This window comes from Mus musculus, chromosome 1 (genome assembly GCF_000001635.26).
Source record: "Mus musculus strain C57BL/6J chromosome 1, GRCm38.p6 C57BL/6J".
Taxonomy (NCBI): domain Eukaryota; kingdom Metazoa; phylum Chordata; class Mammalia; order Rodentia; family Muridae; genus Mus; species Mus musculus.
The window spans coordinates 166,854,090-166,873,018 of NC_000067.6; the positions used below are offsets into that span (position 1 = coordinate 166,854,090).

The following is an 18,929-nucleotide window of genomic DNA, read 5'->3' on the forward strand; positions in this document are numbered from 1 at the left end:
CTTTCAACAGGGCCTCCAGGGTGTTCTTGATACTTAGGGAGAAAAGAAGAAAGTTGATCTCCGAAAACCCTTGCATTGTTTCTGAGCGTGCTAAGTATGTTAGCTGATAGATATCCATAGACAGGCCTCAGGGATGGAAAGCTGACTCAGGACCAATGGGAGAAAGATGGTGAAGAGTTTAGACCTCTCTTTGCTATTTAGATCACTCAAATCTGAGAACGGAAAGTGAGAAGAGTAGAGTTTAATTTTTTTCTCTCTCTTAGCTACTTCCAGAAATATAGCAGAGATGTGGAGAAGAGAAAAGCCAGTGTGGAGTAGGGCCCTCATAAGAGACTGTCTACAAATAATGGGACCTGAGCTGGACCCAGGAACCAAAGAGTCACGAGGAAGGGCATGTCAAGCAAGCAAACCATAGAACCCAACCCTGGGAGGCTGGAATGGACTTTGCCTGAGGAGCATTGGATGGGTCCTGTGACACACCTTTGTGGAGCGGAGAGCTTTGAGAGCCCTCTCATTGAAGGGCAAGCATGTAGAAGGACAGGAGGCCCCCATGATTAAAGATAGGAACTAAAGAAAACAGAATTGCTAAACATGCAGGCTTTTCTCTTCAGCAGAAGGACTATGCGTAGCTGTTTCTCATGCAGAAGGCTGGGAGTAGATGTTGTCTAATAGCCTGGTGATCTTTAACTATCTGTACATCTAGGCCTCACAGGAAGGCTTACTACAAACCTTTCCTCTTTTGGCTCTTATCTTGAGCATTGTCTCTCATCGATAGATCCCATGCTTATGAAAGGGGACACGGGTGCTTTGCAAAAGAGATGTACTTTGTAAAGGAGTTTCAATGTAGCCATGCCTTAACCTTTATTGTGATAATTGTCATCAGGAAACCTTTTCCCAGAGTTGTCTTCAAATATGTCAAAAAATAAATAAGTAAACTGTTTAGAGTCAAACGCCAGAAGTTTGAACCCGCCAGCTAAGTTCTACTGAGCCAGATTTCCTTCTTGTCTCTTTCTGTTTGTCTCCCAGTAGGCCTTAGTGTGGGGGGGGACCTCCACAGCAACACGAGAGCCAGCTATCTAGAATTAGCCCTTCCATACCTGGAAAGCTCGCTGGCCTTCTGAACTCAGAATGTTCCAGTAATTTGAAGTGACTATTCAATATTTAAGACCAAGACCTTTCTAATCAGTCTGTGAAGAGACATGGCAGCAACCTTCCTCGGCCTAAGTGGTGATGAGTACCCAACACAGCAATTGCCAGGACACATTAAATGTGCTCCCTCAAAAAATAAAAAGACAGAAGACCATCTGTGTAGTATCCAGCACTGAATTCACTGTGGAAGAAAACTGATGCTGCCTTCTGCTTGAAGCTTGGAGCTTTGGGGGCTACCGAGCATCAAGGATTCAAATGTGAGATTGCTGAAGAGCTCACTTACTCCCTGAACATGGTAAGCTGCAGTATTCTCTCATTTTAGGATTGTAATAAAGGCCACAAATAATTTCCATTTAAATTCATGAAAATATAGGAGGCAATCCTATTTCAGACAATGCACCTTAATTTTTTTTCTTTAAAAAAGAATAGATTAACCAGAAGTATGTTTGCACTCCATGTTCAAAGTGAGTCCCACTGTCAATAGAAAGTTGCAATTTCGACAACTAAGAGCCAGCTCACAGAGTCATGGATCCAGGACTTAACTAACAGTTCCCAATAGGTTCAGTGTGCTCTTCAGCAAAGCAGAGTCCCCGTCCCGGATGCTAAGGCCTGAGAAGACAGCCTGAGGGCTTTTTAGGTTTTCTGTATCTCTAAGAAATCAAAAGAGCCCAGATCTTATCTAAGTTTTCATATTCTGTAGTTTAAGTTACTCCCAGTTAAATATGGTAGAGATATATTACACAGAAAATTGCAGAAATAATTTGCAAATGTATTTTGTTACTTTTATCACTACTATGATCAAATACCTGACAAAAGCAAATTGCAGAAAGATTAATTTGGATGTTCAGTTTAAGAGTTAGCAGTCTGTCATGGCAGGGATGGTGGGAGGCAGGAGCTGAAGACAGCTGGTTACATTGTATCCACACTCAGCAAGCAAAAAGGGAACAGTTCATGGGGCCAGACTATAAAACCACAGTGTCTACCTCCAGTGACTCACTCTTCCGGTGAGGCTCTTCTACCTCGTAAAGGTTCCCCATCCTTCCCAAACAGGGCGAAGATCTGGGAACCACATGTTCAAATACCTGAGTTTATAGGAGACGTTTCAAACTAGAAGTTTTACAATATACTACTCTGAGAAGTATGGTAAAATTCCCGAATATAACCTCCATCCTTTCTGGGAAATGACTAGGGAATCTATAAAGTATATGCTACCTTCTCAAACAACAGCAATTTCAGTAACCAAGCCCTCTGTTAGAGTATTGTGCTATTTGCTTCAGTGTATCACTTAGTTTACGTAATTATGGCCCCAAACACGTGAGTAGCATCACCAGGGGTGCGGGTTCATCAGACAGTGCTACCCTGAAATAGAAAGGTAGTGAGATACTTCATGAGAGTGCACATTCCCATAACGGCTTTCACAGTGTGCCGCTGTAATTGTTCTATGACATTAGCTATTATTTTAAATGTAGTTTCTCTTTCTATTCTATTGGGTAGTTTGAATAAAGTGGGTATTTTTTTTTAATTTGATTCCTGTAGAGTTCAGCAGCAAAGCTGAAGGACTAGTTTTAGTGTTCTTTCTTTGCTCTGTAACCTTGGCACTTTATCTCGGCAGGATGTGGAGTGAGTCTGTCCTGGTCATGCTTACTTGGCAATGTAAATACCTCCTGTACTTGGATGCCCATTACTTCCCTGGATGTGACAAATTCTCTGCTATAATTTCACTGATTGAAAAGGTTTTAATTCCTTAGTTACACTCCAAAGGCCTCAGTTTTCTTTATTGTTACTTGCATATGAATTTCTCAATCTCACCTTAAATTCCCTCTTCTGTCTGGTCTAGTCTTCTGGAAAAACCTTACATTGAATTTTTTAATGTAACTTGCTAAGCTTTTCATTCTTAATATTTCCCAACCCCGGCCCCAGGACCTTTGTGGTTTTGCAGCTCTCTAATAGTTAGATATCTTCCAAGTTTTGAATTGATTTATTTAACCCACTCATCTATTTTTGAGTCTGCATTGAGGTTACAGATTATTTTTAATATCAGATTTTTAAGTTCTATGTTTATTATCACAACCATTTCAATATTGTTTGATTTGGTTATTAAAGAGTTTAATTGATTTGTTAAAAAATAAAATAGGGTCTTACTATACCTACATTATAAAGTAATAATTATTAGATATATGATAACAAATATATATTACATATCATATATAACAATATAACATATATATCATGAAGATCAAACACACACACATGTGTATATATATATATACATGTATATACATATATACACATATATGCACATATATACATATATACGCATATATATATGAGAGAGAGAGAGAGAGAGAGAGAGAGACGGGATGGGGGAGGGGGAGAGGAAGAGGGAAAATAAGAAAACTCCATACTATGTTGTAAAGGATTTGGTTCTGTCCAAGCTTTTAGAACCCTTCCAGGGTTTTGACACAACCCTTGGAAGAAAACTAAACCCACAACACAGCTGGTTTGATCTAGCACACTTGCTTTCATTAACTCCCATCTCCATAACCATATGTAAATGTGTGTTTTATACATACGAATAAAAATAGTTAATAGCATGTATTTTTAAACGCTATCACAGACTTAATTTTTTTTTTTTTATGATTGGAGGAAATCACAGCAGTTCGGTGGTCCCTGACTGTATTATGGGACTGAGACACTTTATCTACTATACTCATTTGGCCCAGATAAGGGTCAGAATTAGATTAAAAAGTGATGATAGTGTGAAAGAAATTTAAAATGTGAAAAAACGCTAAAGTTCACTGAGGGGACAGCCTGGTGAGTTTAAGAGAACTGAAAACGTGCCTTTACCGTGGTCCCCAAACACAGTTGGGTACCTGAAAAGTTCTGAAAAGTTGCATTCCTGAAGTTTAGAGCCTTTGCTCATTTTCTATTAGGGCTGAATACAGCTTAACGCAAAGCACTGTGGGTGATCGCCCTCCAAGAGCCAATGTTTCATGATTCCTTTGCAATTGTGTATCTACAGCTACTATTTCCCACATGCTTGCTCCATCATTTCAAACTCCCAATTGAATTATCAGAAAGTGAGCAGTGACTTCATTTGATTACTTGTAATCGGCCATGTAATGTACATAGTTTCTCTAGCTCTTCTTTCCAGTAATCTCTATATGGTAACCAGAGGATAGTCCTTGCCAGCTGGCTTGGCCAGGCTCCACAAACAGCCTGGAGAATTATAGACAACCGCATATCGATTCATTAGAACATTCCCTCTTCACCTGTGGCTACTCCTGCTTTTCTGGCTTGAGTTCTCACAACAACCAGTCTGGCACTCTCGCCTGCCAGGCAGTTACTAGGGCTTCCGCAGAACTACAGAGTAAGTCTAGAACCTGAGTCCTCGTCCACCCAGACATATTAAGGTTAGAGAGCATCTACCATTTGCAATATTCCTTTGCCTTTGTGTCATAAAGGTAAAAGTATTTTTAGGCAATCTGAGTGTTAATGTGAAACAAGCTTCCTTCCCGCTTCTACAAACAGAAATGGACAAGCTATCTGCTTCTCGGAAGGAAGGGAAGGAGGGAGGGACGGAAGGAGGAAGGAAGGAAGGAAAAAAAGGAAGGAGGGAGGAAAGGCTATTTCTCCCATAGATTAGTGACTGCTCCATACAAGAACTTTGTGCCCTGTGTGTTTCACTCCAGCTGTGCACCCGCACCCTTCTGCGCACGCGCACTAGACTGCTCTCCCTTCTGTGAGGGGCATTTGCTCATTGATTCTCCCTCTTTAAACCAGTTCCCACTTACTGCCTATTACATTAGGAGGATTTTATCTAAGAAGGATAACTAATGTCAGTGGAGTACTTACTGGTCTTCGGGCTCTTTCTCATCATTATCTTATTTAATCCTCACACCACTTAGAAGTGGAGGTAATAACCCTCTGATGATAAGGAAATAACGCTCAGAGAAGAAAGAAGTTGAAAGGAATTCCACCACAGAAATGAGAAAAATAAAAGGTATAGGAGACAAACCCATATTCTGAAAGCTAAGGAAATGTTATTGCAAAAAGGGAAGCTGCCCCTTAACGAGGAACACCCCCTATCCACCACAAAAAAAAAAAAAAAAAAAAAAAAAAAAAACTAAGAACAGACAGAAAGCTAGAATTTTATATAATACTGGAGTTAATGTGGGAGATATCTATTCATGAGTCTTATTGGAGTCATATGGAATAATGGTGGTGACTGAATCTTGGGACACAAACCACGCGAAGACAATGTAGTCCTCTGTGTTTAGGAAACCCTGGGTCACAAAGTAATACAGAAGACTTTTCAATATTTGCAACATCCAGGGAGCTCGCGCTGAGCAAAAATTCAAAATTGTCATTTTTGTTCAAGAGAAGTCTCATTAATCCCTGGATAGCTCAGAAGAGCTGGCAACCCTCCTGAGGGGGAGAGAAAGCCCATAACACATTTCCTACAGGCTCTCGTTAGTGATGTCTATGCAAAACTGGCTGAAATATCTGTGGAGAGTGGCTGTTAGCAAAGGTCAGTTGGTCTGGAGTTCAGACATCTTCAAAACAGATGAATCAGGGAGTGCAGGTGTGAAGGATTGTATTGGAGAAGGATCTGGAAGTTGACAGAGCTCTTTGACTTTCTCTTAACGCTCTTTAGCTTGGGTGTTGGCTTTGGGGGGAATGTTATCCACTGTCTTGGTTACCTGAAGTAAGATCTCAGCATCTCACTAGACTTCCTCAGGGTTTAGACATAACCCTTCACGGCTTAGCTCCAGCTGTCCGGCTTCAGATTGCAAAGCTGCTGCAGATTCCAGGATGAAGGACCAGCTAGGAGATAGCCTCGAGTTTGGATAGGGATCCCGACAGACAGCTTTTAGCTCAAGGGAGAATCATGTATAAACCAATAATTAGAGGAGAAAGGTAATGTTGAGGATGGTAGCCAGATACTGAGAGATTGAAATTTTGGTATATACTGACAACTTGGTCAAAGTCCAGTTTTAATCGGGCATTGGGGACTGGGGGTGGAATCATTAAAGTCACTATCAGACAAGACAGCAGCATTCTTATGTTTCATTGGCCTATAATTTTAAAAAAGGATAATCTGATGAAAAAATGCTCACAAAGAAACTGTCTGCAGGGACTGGGGATAGAGCTCAATGGGTAAAATGCTCGCAGTGCAAGCATGGAGACCTGAGTTTAGACTCTCAGTACCAACGTTGAAATGCCAGGCGTGGCAGTGTGTGCCTGTAATACTGCCACTAGGAGGGAGAGATAGGATGCTGGAGGCTTGCTGCTCACCCAGTCCAGAAACTGGTGAACACCAGGTTCACTGGAGACCGTGTCTGAAAAGATAAGTAGAGATTAATAGAGAAGGACATTCAATATTCACCTCTGGCATGCACACGTGCACACACTGAAAACCCACACATATACAACATGCACACACTCACAAAGAGTGTAACTATGACTAGAATTTTCGGTGTGAATGAATGTAAACCCTCCAAAAATTTTAAAACAAAATGCCTATAAATATAATGATTAACCCTATTTTCAAAGAATAATAGATGTCATATTTAATTTTTTAAAAAATAGGGTAAACAATTTTAAGTCTTCAAGTTTATGTCTCCAAGTCTATTATAAACCACATATGTATATATAATATCTGATATTATATATAATATCATGTATGATACATCTGATATAGTTTAATAAATCAGATATCTAATATATCACAAAAATACCAAACATGTTATTAAATACCAAAAACGTATCAGAAATAATGATTCAATATCAGATTCAAATAATCCAGGGGTAGGTCCTAAATACTCAACATGTTAAATAAAATTCCATAGTCTGAAAAAAACTACTTGAAAAAAAAATCCCAAGCCTAGAAGATGCTAGATTTAAACCAAAGAAACAAATCTTAGGACTAGAGCTATTCAGGGCACATGCTGCTCTTGCAGTGAAATAGAATTTGGTTAATTTGGTTTCCATTACCAGTCACTTCAGCTCCAGGGGAGATACAACACCCTATTCTAGCCTAAGCAGATGCTCACACACATGTATACACACACAGAACGGGGGACAGGGGAAGGAGCATATGAACACATAAATGAAATTTAAAAAGAAAAAAACTGCAGCAAATAATATTTTTTTTAAATATCTGAAATTGTCGTGTACACTATTGCTGTTTTAACCTACTTTGAATCTAAAGTTTAAATCCTAAACTAGCCCCCAGAAGCTTATGTGTTAAAGACTCAGTCTCTTGCCTATCTTTCTACATGGAGATGCAGAACCTTTAGGGGAGGGATCTAATGGGGAAAGTTAGGTCTTTGAAAGGTATGACCTTATAAGGAATGTAACTCCAGCCCCTTCTTTTCCCTCCTTTTGCTTCCTGCCACCACAGAGCGTGTGAGCCTCCTTGCCATGCTATGCTGTGCAGTCACAGGCTTCAAAGTATCTGGACCAAGTCACTATGAACTGAAAGCTCAGACACTGTGAGCCAATTTAACCTTTCTTTCTTATAAGTTGTTAATCACAGGTGTTACATCACAGTAGCAGAATATAGACTGGCATGTTTAAAATCAATCAAAACACTACCAAGACACTAATAAAAAAAAAGTGTCATAGATGTCAAGGACTTGACAAATCCCTGGGACTCCCAATCAGTGTATGATTGTCAGGCATTCGGGTTGTTAACGTCAGCCATGCAAACCTGGAGCAGTGGTTTGAATAGGAATAGCCACCATAGACTCATATGTTTGAATGCTTGGTCCATCAGGAGTAGCACTGTTAGGAGGTGTGGCCTTGTTGGAGAAAATGTGTTACCATGGAGGGTGGGCTTTGAGGTCTTATATCCTCAAGCAACACACAGTCTGCTTCTGCTCCCTGTGGATCAAGATGTAGAACTCTCATCTCTTTCTCCAGCACCATGTCTGCCTGCACAGTGCCATGCTTCTCACCATGATGATAGTGGACTGAATCTCTGAAACTGTAAACCAGCCAGAACTAAATGTTTTCCATTAGAAGAGTTGCTGTGGTCATGGTGCCTGTTTACAGTAACAAAACCCTAAGCCACCTGGTTTAAGAAGGTTAAGCCTCCATCCGTTTGACAGTCCTGCAGTGCATCAAGCCTAACACCTATAATGACCTTATCTTTCTCTAACAACTCTCTTTCATAGAGAGAAAGAATAAATCTCTTGTGCTTTTCCAGGGCCTCCTAAAGAACCTCAAATACAATTTTAGCTGCAAAAGATATAGTTCATGATTTGATTTTAGAAAAATGAAAATCAAAGGTTGTTAGGAGATTTGAACACCTAAGAGAAAAAAATTGGATTTTGGGATGCCTGAGGGACAGAATCTTACTATTAAAAAAAAATAAGCATAGAAGACAATGTTATTGCATATATTTTTTACCACTTCCTTAAGTGAGAAAACATATTTGCTTAAATCAACAGAAATATCATAAAACTGACATAACCCACTGGTTATTCTGTTCATAGGCAAAATATTTGCTATCTAAGCAGATTACATGAGGGTAAAGAAAATTATTTTATAACTTTGTATCAAAAAGAGACTGATAATCCAAGAAAATTTTGTTGTTTTAGTAAAAGTGAGAACTAAGGTTTTATTTGCATCTGATTAATATTTGATATTAAAGCTCTTTCTGAAATCTTTAGCCGGCCCATCTAATCATAGTTTTGTTGACAGTAAATAATATGATACTTATTTATAATATTGCCCAAACCTTCACACGTTTCTATTCATTTAGTCTTGATCCTGCTCTGCTCCCTCACTCGGCAGCATCTAGTCATTTTAGTTCAGGGTAAAACTGCTCTCTGTTTTCATTAAAGAAAACCTACTCTGCCTACTTTGCATAAAACATTGTCCCTCTGCCAATATTGCTCCTACTGGAAGCTCATTCACATATATTGATTGTAACTTTTAACCACAGTAATCTTTATTCCTTAGAGAAATTTGGGAATCAGATAACTGAGAATTGTCTATCACACATCAGCATTTTGCAGATCAGCCAAGCTCCCAGCTTCCCACAACGTCTCTAATAACACAGCGCTTCAAACTGGCAAAAAATGAACACGTTCCTTATCACATTCAAAATATACAACCACTCGGCAGAATGGGTCAATGACAGGCAAACTTATAATTATTATCGACAATAAATATTTCTGCACTCTATCTTCTGTAGAAGTACTGCAAATATATAACAAATATCTCAGAATTAGTTTAACTTGCAGCAATGTCAGGTTTTGAGTTATTCAATGGTCTTCAAAATTACCTTCAAGTTCTCGTAGTATAAAACCTAGCGAGGAAATATGTTTTTCCAGATTAATGATTCAATTTGGTTAAATACAAACATATTTTTAATGATCTTAAACATTAATTAGAAATAATGCCAGGTTACCTGAACAGTAAACCTATAGATGCTTAAAGACCAGATGCAAGTAGAGTAAAAAGGTAAATTTCTAGTATAATGTTAATAACTTAGATTTTTATTAATCCAAAATTATTTAAACTGGTCTTATTTGCCAAAGACCTCCTTGAACTCTTAATACATCTCTAGTTGGCTAACACAGAAGTATTTTCCCCTCATTGAAGCTATTTAAAGTTGAAGTCCTTGGATTCCTAGAAATTTTAATTTATGTAGGCTAAGTTATTCAGGCTAGAGATCTATCAAGAAAATTTAAAATCTATTATGGCAATACCAACATGAAGTAGGAAAATATTACATACACACTAAAACAATAAGAGGTAAAGGTCTCCCCGAAATATAGACAGTAAGCACACACATACACACACACACACACACACACACACACACACACACACACACACACACAAAGATTTAAAACTGTTATCCAAAAGTCTAGCACAAAATATTATATTTTATACAAAATATAAAACTCTAAACTTTACATGAAAGATCTATTCTTTTCTTAGTGGGCACAATTTTTTTTTCTTATGAGACAGGGTTTCTCTGTGTAGTCCTAGCTGTCCTGGAACTCACTCTGTAGACCAGGCTGGCCTCAAACTCAGAGATCCACCTGCCTCTGCCTCCCAAGTGCTAGGATTAAAGGCATGTGCCACCACGCCTGGCTACAAATTCTTTTTTTTTATTGGATATTTTATTTATTTGCATTTCAAATATTATCCCCTTTCCCAGATTCCCCCCTAGAACCCCTACCCCACCCCCTCCTCCTGCTTCTATGAGAGTGCTCCCCCACCCACTCCTACCTCACCACCCTGGCATTCCCCTACATTGGGGCATCAAACCTTCAAAGGACCAAGGGCCTCTCCTCCCATTGATGCCAGACAAGCCATCCTCTGCTACATATGCGGCTGGAGCCATGGGTCCCTCCATGTATACACTTTGGTTGGTGATTTCATCCCTGGGAGCTCTGGGGGATCTGGTTCATTGATAGTGTTGTTCTTCCAATGTGATTTCAAACCCCTTCAGCTCCTTCAGTCCTTTCTCTAAATCCTCTATTGGGGTCCCCTGTGCTCAGTCCAATGATTGGCTGCAAGCATCAACCTCTGTATTTGTCAGGCTCTGGCAGAATTTCTCAGGAGACAGCTATATCAGGCTCCTGTCAGCAAGCACTTCTTGGCATCTGCAATAGTGTCTGGGTTTGGTGTCTGTATATGGGATGGATCTCCAGGTGGGGCAGTCTCTGGATGGCCTTTCCTTCAATCTCTGTTCCACACTTTGTCCCCATATTTCCTTTAGACAGGAGCAACTCTGGGTTAAAATTTTTGGAGATGAGTAGATGGCCCCATTCCCCAACCTGAGGCCTTGCCTTACCTCTGGATATGGACTCTACAGGTTCTCCCTCCCCTTTGTTTGGCATTTCAGGAAATATCATCCCTGTTGGGTCCTGGGAGCTTCTTGCTTTCCTGGCATCTGGGACTTGCTGGTGGCTACCCATAGCTCCCCATCCCCCATTGCTATACACCTGTGTTCAAATTCCTGACCCTCTGTATATTCTTTTCATAGTAGGCACGAATTCTGAACTGTTTTGACTTTAAACTGTACATACATATAACCTGAAAAGACTAATAGATCAGCTTATTTGTCACCTTTCATCCAACAAGGAAAATATCTGGTTATATTACATCTATTACATTTACATTATTAATCTACTTGCTGAGGAGATTGATTTGTCAGGCCACAAAATGAAGGGAAGCCAGTACCAGATGTCAAATGCATACTCAAAAAAGGAATAAAATCAAATGATCACTATGCTACCAACAGATAGGAGCCCAGGCAGAGTACAAGACCAGGAACTGGGCCCACTGTTGCCTCCATGATACTCAAGTGAGGAAGGGACCACACATCACTCTGAGCACTCATGCTACCTACATGGAGGGCATGAGGACTCAAAGGTGAGACCTCCTGATTGGCTATACATTGCCAAGTGGTCAGTCCTGAAGTCATACACACACAAATAACACCTAGCAGACTGAGCAGGTTGTATTCATATGTTTAGGCATAATACCTATGCGTAGATATGTAACAATAATAACTAAAGGAAGAGAGGCCATGGTTTTGAGATGAAGCAAGCAGAATCACATGGGAGGAATTGGAAAAAGGAAAGGAGAGCAAGTTAATGTCATTATATTTTATTTTTATTTGTCTATTTACATAAATATATATTTATAAAATGTATACACTAAACCTTATTAATCACATTAATAATTATTAATGTCATTATTGCTATTTTAATTTTTTTTTAAGTGAAAGGTAATCCTGCTTGAGTCAGCATGGAATATGCCAAAGACAGAAAACAGGAGAGAACAAAGAAGATGGATCTTTTTAGGATGTTCCAACAGAGAGAATGTTCATTTTTGCCAAGACAGGCGGGTGGGGAGGGGGGAACAGGATAGAAAGTTCTACAGCGGCAGGTAAATAAATGAGCCTCTCCACAAATCTCATGGGCGTCATGAAAAAGGATGGAGACAGGCTTTCTCCTAGAGCACAGAAGAATAGAATAGTGTTTTCTGATTGGCTACCACGAAACACAGGAGAGTAGAAAGAATTCTGCGCTGTGTCATCAAAAGCTTTGTTCCTTTTAAAGGTCAGTTCATTTCCCTCATCCCTCCAGCATCCCTGGTCCCGGTTCGGCTTCTAAGCAGACAGACAGAAGTGGCTTAATAAGTGCCTATTGAGCTTGAACTGGGCTGATGAGAGCTACCTGGCAGCGAGGAAGGAACCGTCTGGCTGTGCTCCAGAGAGAAGACATGCAGGTCAGTCTCTGAATGAGAACCGTGAATAAATCTATTCTTGGAGTGGATACTTTTCAAAGTTCAAATTTAGCTATGCCCCTGAGAAAGTTAAATAAGTTTTCAGAGACTTGGTTATTTCCTTTCATCTCTAAAATTGAAATATAGCATTCCATGGGCTTCTCTGTACCTTCTGAGATGTAGTAACACTGAAGCCCCATGTGGGTTCCCTCTTCACAATCACCCTTGCCCACTCTCACAATGTTGTCGTTATAACTTGGCTGCAGGCCTGTTTCTCTGTTCTGGGATCTTCCTGTTGTTCCACTTCAAGCTCTGTGTGGAAAGGAGCTTGTGTAGATGACTCTTTGTACAGTCAGTACAGCATGGGCCCCGTGAATGAGGATGGAGTGCTACAGTGAAGAACCTTCTGGAATCCAGACCCTGACAGTCTGTGCCTTTGCTCTAAGGGTCAGCAAACTATACTCCCTGAACAGACTGCCTAGATAACCAGCTTTATGTTCATATACCCAACCTTATTTTTTAGTACATTGCCCATGTCTGCTACTATACTAAAATGGCAGGGCTGAAATTTTTCCAAAGAAGTCATGAGACCCACAAGTGTTTGCTATTTGTCTCTTAACAGCTTGTCCTCACCCTATAGGTTGTCCACATCTGCATGGTTGAAGCTGGGCTGCTGAAGTTCGTGTCCCAGGAGAGGAAACAGATAGGCATCAGAGCAAGCAGCCTTATATGTACTTTATGACTTCGTCTGTGTCATGTCCACTCTCTTGTCATTGACCTGAAACTGGCCACGTAACCACAGAAAAGTAGGCTCTGGTTAAATAACCATGTACCTTGTTTAAATTCAAAGATGCCAGTCACTAAATGAAAGGGTACTAGAAATCCCACATCTGACAAAGGATCCATATCTAGAATACATAAGGAGCCCACAAATTTTAGAAAAAAAAATTCTTACCTCCAGAACAAGCAATTTAACTAGAAAATGTGTAAATGTGTGTTTGTGTGTGTGTGTGTGTGTGTGTGTGTGTGTGTGTGTGTGTGTGTGTGTGTTACTACAGAAAAACAGCAGCTAATCATAATGCCGAGTTGTGGCGCTCAGTTCTAGTGGATACATCTACAAAACACTCCTGAACTTAAGCCTCAGGGAGCATCGCAGAAGAGGGGCAGAAAGACTACAAAGAGCCAGAGGATCAGGGAATTTGCTGTGAGATTGTGACTCCTAATAACATCGGATGCTTCACCCACAAGGTCTCATCAACATGTCTGTTCAAACGTGAACTGAACAAAGATGATACCAATGAGCATGACAAACCGGTGGGGGGGGGGGGGTGGAGCCCATAAGGTCTCAGTCCTACACACACACACAAATTATAGGCAACTAAGAAAAGTTGAGAGCCAGAGAGGCGGTCTTCCCCATGGTCAAGCAGACCAATTGGTTTTCCTATGCCAAATAGTCAGTCCTGAAAACACACCTACAAGTAGCATACAAACTCAACAAGCTATATTTAGAAGTATATATGTGCATATACAAATACATATATGCATGCAATAACAAGTACTTAAAAAGACCATGAATTTGAGGGAGAGGAGTATCTGTGATGGTGTGGAGGGAAATGGAAGGGAGAAATGTTATAATTAATTATAATCACAAAAATTAAATATATATATATATATATATATATATATATATATATATATATGTATGACTAGACATTTGACTGAAAAGCATACATGGATGACAAATACACACATAAAAAGAAGTTCCATGCCATTAATCATTGGGAAAATAACAATTAAAATCACAAGGTGTTATTAATACATGGTTGTTGGATGACTTTAAAGAGAGATGGCTTAGTCAGTAAACTCCTTGTGATGTAACCATAGGGATGTGTGATAGATCCCCAGCACCCACATAAAAAGCTATGCCCAACAGATGCCCAACAGTGGGTCCCCCAATCCCAGTGCTGGGGAAGCAATGGCAGAAAGATCCCTGTAGTTTGTTGGCCAGCAGTTCTAACTGCTTAGTGGATTCCAGATTCAGAGAAATACTCTGTCTCAGAAAAATAAGGTAAAGAACAATAAAGGAAGACATTAAACATCAACCTCAGCCTTTACATGTATGTATGTGTGCACATATATGTGCTCTCTCTCTCTCACACACACACATGCACACACACTAACTTCAGACACACACACATATATAGACACACACAAAATAGTTGTCAGCACAAAGTTGTGTAAGGACATGAAGAAACTGAATCACCTGTGCACTGCTAGTGAGAATGCAAAACAGCAAGAGTATTCTGGAAAACAATTTGATGAGTTCCTATAGAATTAAAAACACACCTGTCATTCAACCCAGAAGTTGTTCCATTCCTTCCTCCCACATGAATGCACATATCTCTTAAAGAACCTATAGTCCATATTTGAAACGATTAGATCTTTAGTAAGTAAACCAGGACCTACCCTTACTACAAAACCCTAATCAAACTATTGGTGCATGCCACAACTTGGATGAATCCCAAGAAAATTACACTGATTTTTTAAAAAATTTATTAAGTATTTTCTTCATTTACATTTCCAATGCTATCCCCAAAGTCCCCCATACCCTCCCCCACCCACTCCCACTTCTTGGCCCTGGTGTTCCCTTGTACTGAGGCATATAAAGTTTGCAAGACCAATGGGCCTCTCTTTCCAATGATGGCCTCCTAGGCCATCTTCTGACACATATGCAGCTAGAGACACGAGCTCCAGTGGGTACTGGTTAGTTCATATTGTTGTTCCACCTATAGGGTTGCAGACCCCTTTAGCTCCTTGGGTACTTTCTCTAGTTCCTCCATTGGGGGCCCTGTGATCCATCCAATAGCTGACTGTGAGCATCCACTTCTGTGTTTGCTAGGCCCTGGCATAGTCTCACAAGAGACAGCTATATCAGGGTCCCTTCAGCAAAATCTTGCTAGTGTATGTAATGGTGTCAGTGTTTGGGGGCTTATTATGAGATGGATCCCCAGGTATGGCAGTCTCTAGATGGTCCATCCTTTTGCTCAGCTCCAAACTTTGTCTCTGTAGCTCCTTCCATGGGTGTTTTATTCCCAATTCTAAGAAGGGGCAAAGTGTCCACACTTTGGTCTTCATTCTTCTTGAGTTTCATGTGTTTTGCAAATTGTATCTTGTATCTTGGGTATTCTAAGTTTCTGGGCTAACACTCCATACTGTACAGTTCCCTTCATGTAACAATCTTAAAATGTCAAAACCACAGAAGCAAGAAAGATATTGGTGGTTTGCAGGGCTTAGAAATGGTGGGGAAAAGGGTGGGATCGAAGAGCATCTTGAGGGACTTTTGTGGGGGTGGAATTGCTCTGCATGTAAATAGAAGCACAAAAAATAAAAACCAGAACAGAGCAAGCAAAACGAGGGCTATATAACAACAGAAGGATAAAGAAGCTAGGACGTCACAGTGTCTGTGCCACCCATGAGCCCTGTTCCTGTGCAGTAAGAAGTGGAGGCTGCCCCAATCTTACCTCATCTCTTCTGTCATTCTCCTAAAATCTGCTAGGTGACATAAGAAAATTAGCATATGACAGCAGGTATCTCCTCCCCCTCCCGCCCTCCTCACAAAGGGAGCCGCTGTAAAAAGAGCAGCTGTTTCTTTGCTGGTTAAATAAGGAATTTTTATTATCCCATAAGAATTCCCCATGGAAAAGATTAGAGAATTAGAGATAAACTCATTTTTAGCAGATAACAAAATAATAAGCTGGGCACTTGAGAGCCTGAACAGAGCAAACAACAAGGAGGTTGTTTTCTCCTCTAAGCCCTGGGTGTATGAATCATTTCAATAGCAAGAGGGATTCTTGGAAATGGCAAACAGTAACTGTTTTAATTATCTGAGCTTTCTGAGGTAAGGAGAACTGAATAATAGTACATGGTACAGAAGGGACTGAGGTCTGGTTGACCAGACCAAGAAAGCGCCTTGTACCCTTGGAATTAGGCTACTTTCACTGCCTGGAAAGTCCTTAAATCACCCGTGTGTTGATGCATGCTTCTCTGCGGATTGTTTGCTCTTTAATGTTCACATTCCATGAGGAGTATAGAAGTTTCTATCCTAGGCTTTCTTCAAGGGACAGGAACATTTTTTTTACCTAGGCTAGCAGAAGCACTAGGTCCATCCAGAAGACTGAGCACAACGGCCAAGCTGAGGTAGAAGAGGAAGAGTTGGGCTCCCGAATGGCACTTTGTTCTGCCCTATGGTTCCTCTTCTCACAAGAAGGCACTGCTCACTTGTTCGCTGAGCACCACAGTTCTACTGCTTCAGAACAAGTTTCCTAACTAGAGAAGAATTCTCCTTTCTCTTGAGTGAGGGTAGATTTCTCCGGGAGCACCTGGGAAAAAGATTGCAACCCAAGGACATGATCTTTGGTCCCAGTTTATTGATGCAATCCACAATTATTTATTGAACAACAATTAGTGGCAGCTTCATCCCAGAATGACTCTGGTACTTTCTATCAGAGTACCTGACCTTCAAGTCATGAGATCTATGGTAGCCTAAGGGTAGCTCATCACGGCATCATGGACATTATGAGCAGCTGTGTGCTTTATGTGTGACCTCCATCCTTTGTCATTGAGTCCCTTATTAAAAGATGGCTTCCCTCAGCAAAATCTGCTCTCTACTATTTGTATAACCAATGATGATTTGTCAGTGTCAGTGGTTTCAAAGTTACTGCACAACAGAATCACCTGCAAGACTGTTTAAAACAGTTTCTGAGTCAGTACTTCTTGGATGAGGCCCAAGAGTTCACATTTCTATAAAGTTCCCGGATGTCGATGCTGCTGCTGCTGCTGCTCCTGCTGCTGCTGCTGCTGCTGCTGTCTAGGGACACATTCTGCAAACTATGTGCAACGATCTCTACTGTCTTCCCCAGAGTTTCTCCTCCTGCTCCCTATCTCACTCTTAGCCATGCACGAATCAACTGACTCATTACCAAATTACAGAAGTAATGTCCTATCTCATTTGTGGATTCCACCCCCATTCAAGAGGGAAGAATAATAAAAGCATCAAGCTGAACTTGGAGATCAGGGAGGGGAAGCAGGGGAAACAAAGTTTGAGGACTAACAGATCTCATCTAGCATCTCTCACCACCACTCACTCTCACAGTGAAATACAATGAAATGTTTGGCAGAGCAAAACCCAGTTCCTTCCTTCCCTAGCATATCAGCATTGCTTCTGTGAAGATAGCCTCGGCAAGTTCTTTTGACCCAGCATTTTATTAAAGAAAAACCACTTCTAGAATGATCACTTTTGGCTATGGAATGCTAAGGTATTTAGTAGACAAAGATAATAGCAACTTTGAGACTTGATATCCTCTCTTGCAGTTCCTTGACGGCTACCCTTTCTCCCTCCCAGGCTATCTCACACCCAGAATCCCTTCTTTATAAAGGCTAGCAAAGAAGTGCCTCCAATGGGGCTGCAAACCCCTTCAGTAGCAGAGGATGGCCTTATCAGGCATCAATGGGATGAGAGGCCCTTGGTCCTGTGAAGGCTGGGTGCCCCAGTGTAGGGGAATGCCAGGATGGAGAAGTGGGAGTGGGTGGGTGGGTGGGTGAGGGAATACCCTCATAGAAGCAGGAGGAGGGGGATGGGATAGATAGTTTTTGGAGGGGAAACCAGGAAAGAGGATAACATTTGAAAAGTAAATAAAGAAAATAGCTAATAAAAAATGTTTTAAAGGAGAAAAAAGCATATCTCAAAAGTAAAAAGAAAAAAAGAAAAGTCACATGTCAAAAAGCAACAACAAAAAAGAAGTGTCTCAAGCGTTTTAAAGATGCCTTTGTCATAGCTATGAGTGCCTTCAAGAAAAAACGGGAGAGAGCACATACTAGCAGCTTGACAACACATCTAAAAGCTCTAGAAAAAAAGGAAGCAAATTCACCCAAGAGGAGTAGACGGCAGGAAATAATCAAACTCAGGGGTGAAATCAACCAAGTGGAAACAAGAAGAACTATTCAAAGAATTAACCAAACGAGGAGTTGGTTCTTTGAGAAAATCAACAAGATAGATAAACCCTTAGCTAGACTCACTAAAGGGCACAGGGACAAAATCCTAATTAACAAAATCAGAAATGAAAAGGGAGACATAACAACAGATCCTGAAGAAATCCAAAACACAATCAGATCCTTCTACAAAAGGCTATACTCAACAAAACTGGAAAACCTGGACGAAATGGACAAATTTCTGGACAGATACCAGGTACCAAAGTTGAATCAGGATCAAGTTGACCTTCTAAACAGTCCCATATCCCCTAAAGAAATAGAAGCAGTTATTAATAGCCTCCCAGCCAAAAAAAGCCCAGGACCAGACGGGTTTAGTGCAGAGTTCTATCAGACCTTCAAAGAAGATCTAACTCCAGTTCTGCACAAACTTTTTCACAAGATAGAAGTAGAAGGTATTCTACCCAACTCATTTTATGAAGCCACTATTACTCTGATACCTAAACCACAGAAAGATCCAACAAAGATAGAGAACT

The 18,929-nt window shown here is 40.5% G+C and overlaps 1 long non-coding RNA gene across 1 annotated transcript; it reads left to right on the top strand.

Annotated features, from left to right (window-relative positions):
* Window positions 1-1,030: 1,030 nt before the first annotated feature.
* On the top strand, window positions 1,031-14,002 carry Gm33404. The gene is made up of 3 exons (XR_373681.2): window positions 1,031-1,444; window positions 12,270-12,411; window positions 13,049-14,002. It is a non-coding gene; the product is annotated as a predicted gene, 33404 (long non-coding RNA).
* Window positions 14,003-18,929: the final 4,927 nt, after the last annotated feature.